The sequence below is a fragment of the Schistocerca gregaria genome, chromosome 5 (genome assembly GCF_023897955.1).
Source record: "Schistocerca gregaria isolate iqSchGreg1 chromosome 5, iqSchGreg1.2, whole genome shotgun sequence".
Lineage (NCBI taxonomy): Eukaryota > Metazoa > Arthropoda > Insecta > Orthoptera > Acrididae > Schistocerca > Schistocerca gregaria.
Genome location: NC_064924.1, coordinates 42729782 through 42735558, shown reverse-complemented (window position 1 = coordinate 42735558; position 5777 = coordinate 42729782). Strand labels below are relative to the sequence as shown.

Genomic DNA, 5777 nt, shown 5'->3' with positions numbered 1-5777 from the left:
GGCTGTTGGTGAAAGCCAGAGTCGCCTCATGGAACGGAGATACAGTGCCAGCGCTCTGTGCTTGACGTGAGTGAGTCCAACACCGCCTTTGTCGAAGGGTAAAGTAAGCGTAACAAAACGGATCTTGAAAACAACACCATCGTTCACCACGTGTCCAAACACTGCCTGTATCCTGGAAGCCATCGTGTCCGTTATCGGCAGTACATGGGCGTAATGGTTAAGGTGAGAAGCCATGTACACATTAACGTATTGGGCGCGTTGCAAAATGTTCAATGATCTGAATTTATTGAGACGAGCCTCTAAACGGAGTCGTCGTAAGACCATACGATACGTAAAGGCCGCCGTGCGTTGTATTTGTCGATGGAGTGATATCCCTAAACACTTGAGCATCGGGACCTTTGTCAGAGGTACGGCCAGACCTGAAGGCATTCCTCGTCCTACCTCCATGTAGCGTGATTTCCGAAGGTTGAGCACACTGCCTGCCACCGCCCCATACTGGTGGAGCCAGGAAAACGCCGTGTGTATTTCAACACCAGACCGTGCTAAGAACATCACATCGTCGGCGTATGCACCACATCGAAAGGTTACGGAACGGAGGGTAAGTCCTTCTAAGCGTCGCCGTAGTCCGTGAAGAGCTGGTTCGAGGGCAACGGCGAAGAGCATGGCAGAAAGAGGACAACTCTGCCGGACGGACCTGTTGACACGGACGGGGGCGGACTGACAGCCGTTGATCATAATCCTCGTGACAGCCCCATGGATCAATCGAAGCACTACAGACGTCGTCAGACGCGGGACACCGATGTGTTCCATAACAGCACCAGGAAACCATGGTTAACGCGGTCGAAAGCATGGTCGAAGTCCAGCGCAACAAGAGCGCCTTGGAGGCGGCAAGTTTGCATGAGCGCCACCACGTCTCTATAGGTGCTTAAAGTCGTAAACACATTAGTGTCGCCCCCGAGGCAGGTTTGATCAGTGTGAATGGCCGCCATTACCGTAGGTTTGAGCCTCTCACGGAGCATGCGTGTCAACAGCTTATAGTCAGTGTTTAGCATTGTCAACGGGCGAAAATCAAGAGGGCGACGGCCTCCGCCGGGTTTGGGCACAGGGATCAAGAGACCCTCAGTAAAGTCAGATGGTACCTGAAAATCGGCGTCCAGGAGTTCACTGTACATCCTGACCCACATTGGGCCCATGAGATCAAAGAACCGCTTGTAAAATTCAAGAGGGAGGCCGTCAGGGCCAGGCGTTTTGTTGGGAGAGCCACGCAACAGAGCCTCTCGCAGTTCTTCCAAAGTCACCGCCGACCGTAGCATCATCTTGTAGGTTCCGAGAGACTGGTAGGTCAGATAGGACTTCCCTGACCCCTACATTCATGTGGGACTCCCTCTCGTAAAGAAGTTTATATGACTGTGTGAACGCTCGGACGATATCCATTTGTGCGTCAACGCGTCGCCCGTCCTCCGTCTCAACCTCGGTAATGAGCTGCCTCTTGCGTCTTCGGCGTTCTTGAATGATATGGTGGAGGGAAGGTCGTTCACCACGAACATCATCAGTCGTCCTCGCTCGCACCCGCACACCCGCAAGACGTACGGCGTTGATACGAAGCAATTGTGCCTTGACGCGTTGTACTGCTGATTGTCGCTCTGGCGACGGCGGTTGTACAGCCAGTTCGCGGAGCGCAGTATAGTAAAAATCAGTAGTCGCAGTATACCAGCGCGCTCGGTCGCGTCCATAGCTGACTAATGTTCGGCACAGTGCGGGTTTTGCACACCGTAACCACCATTGAAGTACAGAACGGTAGGCGGGTAAACGCCGGTGGCAAGTGCTCCATGTGGACTCGACTGCGCGTCTGCAATTTATCTCATCAAGAAGGGCCACATTGAGGCGCCACGGACCCCTACTTCGGCGGACGCGCTGGCGGGGAAGGGTGAGAGTACACACATATGCGAGGTGATCCGTGAACGCTGCCGGCCACATCTCAGCGTCGACAACGGCCGATCGTAGGCCGCGGGTGACGTAGACTCGATCCAAACGGCTCGCGGAGTGACTAGTAAAGTAGGTGTGTGCTCGACGGTCGCCGTGTTGGATGATCCAGGTGTCCAACAAGGCCAAGTCCTGGATAAGTGCCTGGAGTGCCGGGCAGGTGGTATAGTGTGGCTTCTGGTCGGATGGGCGGAGCACACAATTAAAATCGCCGCCTACTACCAAGTGGTCGGTATTGCCCTGGAAGAGCGGGGCTATATCTTCGGCAAAAAAGGTGCGCCGTTCTCTCCTTTTGCCGGTGCCTGAAGGAGCATATAAGTTCACCAGACGTACTGTACCAATCGTGAGTGCGACCCCCCGGGCCGACGGTAAATAGGAGACATCAGTGGCCATTATCCCTTCCCGCAGTAGAATCGCCGTACCTCCGCCGCCCACATCTGCAGGCATAGTGTAGGCGTCATATCCGTAGGCATCGAGACAGTCCTGATCGGACTTCTTGAAGGAAAACAACGTCCAGATCCGCAGCGCGTAACGTATCCTTCAGCATACGGGTCTTGACATCAGATGTAATGCCATTGACGTTGATCGTGGCGAGGCGGTATGCCTGGTCCATCAAGTCTCGGGAGGTGACCATGGTATGACAGGAGGGCAGTAGTCGTGACGTGGAGCGCCGGTCTTGCGAAGTGCTAGGCAGCGACGAGAGGTGCTCATGCCGTCCTAGGCGTCTGTCGCCGGCCGCGTAGACGCTGCCATCGGCATCGGTGCATCGTCTTGGTTCTGAAACGCATCCTGTAACTCCATCTCCTGCGCCCAGTCGCCCAGGGACGTTGACACCACTGGATCTCGAGAGGCAGACGGAGGCAAGGGTGCATCCCCGGTGTCGGAGCTGCGGTGATCTCCCGCATCCCCATGTGGTCCAGACCCAGCGGTAGTGGGAGAAGACGTCGAACCGTGTGAGACGGTAGGGTCGCCTGTGTCGGCGCGGTGGAGCGGTTGAGGCACCTCGTCATCCAGCGGTGTCGCCTCGGGCTGTTCTACGTCGTCGGTTGTCTTGCGCCGCTTCTTATGACGCTTGGGTGATTTCTGCTTACGCTGCCGCGCCTCTGTTTCCGACGTAGGGCAAGGGGAGGACGCTGCATCCTGTGCTTCAACTTCCATCGCACCGTCGACGAGCCGTTGTGACGGTGCGCCGGGGTCCGACGAAAGGACATCAGTAGCATCAGCACTGAAAGACGCTTGGGGCTCCGTGGAAGCTACTGCAGGGTCCTCCAAAGCTCGCACCAATACAGTGGGGTCGTCATATACAGCTGGCGTCTCCCGTCTCGCCGCCGCAACATACGTAATCGGCAGAGAGGTCGGTGTCGACGGACGAATCTGGTCGGTCGAGGGTGTATGCGCGAGACGGCGTTGCAGGCATTCGGTACGCATGTGTCCCGTCTGGCCACAACCGGAGCAGGTTCTCGGCTGACCGTCGTAAATAATTATTGCCCTGCAACCAGCGATCGTGAGATACGAAAGAATATGGCGACGCAGGTCAATACGGACTTGTCGCACCCCGTTAAGGACAGGGTAGGTGTCGAAGGTCTTCCATTTTTCGGCCGTGTGGCCGAGAACTGTTCCATAGGGTCGAAGAGCAAGGGTGACCAAATCCGCTGGAACTTCAAAAGGGAGCTCAAACACGCGCACATTTTGGATTCCCAATCCAGCACGTTCAAGCGTCACCACACCCACGTTTCCGTCTGAGTGGCATAACCGATAACCTGCCGTCGAGCGTCTGAGAAGTTTGTCACATGCTTCGTCGTCAGTGAACTTAAGATATACGACGCTGGAGACAATAGATAAGTGGATACCGATCAGCTCGTTAGGATCAACATGTACCACATCGCGTAAAAAACGCTCTACTTCGTGGGCCTTGGGTCTAGAGTACGTAGTGTCGAACTGCAGCTTGATCGTGGCTTTCCGATACGAAAGAGCCATCGTGTGTCAGGAACGTGACGGCAATACGTAACACTAGCGCGCCGGCGCGGTAAACAACAACACACCCGGAAACGCGACACGGAGCGGCCGCGACGTACCGCACCGCTCCACAGCCAAAGGCCGACTTCTGTCATTTACCGTGTTGTAAAGTCATCAGATGATCAAAACGACTTCCAAATGATTTAGATAAGATGTCTGTATGGTGCGAAAAGTGTCAATTGACCCTGAATAAAGAAAAGTGTGAAGTTATTCACATGAGTACTAAAAGAAATCAGCTAAATTTCGATTACGCGATAAGTCACACAAATCTGAGGGCTGTAAATTCCACTAAATACTTAGGGGCTACAATTACAAATAACATAAACTGGAACGATCGCATAGATAATATTGTGGGTAGAGCAAACCAAAGACTGCGATTCATTTAAAGAACACTTAGAAGGTGCAACAGGTCTACCAAAGAGACTGTTTACACTACGCTTTTCCGCCCTATCTGGAGTACTGCTGTGCGGTGTGGGATCCGCTCCAGGTGGGACTGACGGATGACATCGAAATAGTCCAGATAAGGGCAGCTCATTTTGTATTATCGAGAAACAGGGGAGATAGTGCCACAGACGCGATACGTGAATTGGATTGGCAATCATTAAAGTAAAAGGCATTTTTCGTTGCGACGGGATCTTCTCATGAAATTTCAATCACCAGTTTTCTCCTCCGATTGCGAAAACACTCTGTTGGCACCCACCTACATAGGGAAAACTGATCATCGCGATAAAAAAAGAAAAATCAGGGCTCGCACAGAAAAATTTAAGTTCTTGTTTTTCGAGAGTGGAACGGTAGAGAGACAGCATGAAGGTGATTCATTGAACCCTCTGCCAGGCACTTTATTATGAATAGAAGAGTAATCACGTAGATGTAGATGTAGTTACACTATGTCGGCGATTGCCTGTTGTGGGGTTGTGAACCACTGAGAGCTACGGCGGGTCGAAGCCTCTCCGTCGCTTCTAGGTCCCCGATTTAATACACACACAACTAAAAACAGATTCTGAATGAATATAGATCATCCTGATGTGAGGATGAGAGTTTAACACCAACAGAAAGACTTATGTACCTCAAAGAAGAGTAATGGAGTAACATTGACATAGGCATGATCCCAACTATAAATGGTTGATGGTTGGCTCGAAAGGCGCTAACTACGGATACCACACTCTCGTTTAGGGTGCTTCTCTTTTTTTTGCAAACCACCGCAACCTGCATCGGCGTAAATCTCTTTATAGTGGGCAAGCCTTGCTCTGCCACCAGTTTTTTCACACGCAAACGTCTCTCTGTTAACAAGGTGGCTATTTCTGAACTGCTCAGGATGTATCGTCTCAACTTATCCCTTCTTTTTGTCAGGTTGTGCCATAAATTTCTTTTATCCCTAATTCGGTGCAGTAGCTCCTAATTAGTTACCCGACCTACCCATTAATTTTCAGTGTTCTTTTTTAGCACCACATTTCGGAAGTGTGCACTGATAAACGTCCGCGTGTCACTTCCATAAAACTAATCTCTGTCCGTACAGGACATGAAGGCTCAACGGTACCGACCAGCCACCGTGTCACCCTTAGCCCACAGGCGTCACTGGATGCGGATACGGAGGAGCAGGTGGTCAGCACACCGCTCTCCCGGCCGTATGTCAGTTTACGAGATTGGATCCGCTACCCCCTTGCCAACAGCGCTCGGTAGACCGGATGGTCACCCATCCAAGTGCTAACCCACCCGACAGCGCTTAACTTCGGTGATCTGACGGGAACCGGTGTTACCACTGCAGCAAGGCCGTTGGC

General features: G+C 52.6%; 1 pseudogene; it reads right to left on the bottom strand.

Moving 5' to 3' along the window:
- Positions 1-5660: 5660 nt before the first annotated feature.
- On the bottom strand, positions 5661-5777 carry LOC126274520 (5S ribosomal RNA; annotated as a pseudogene).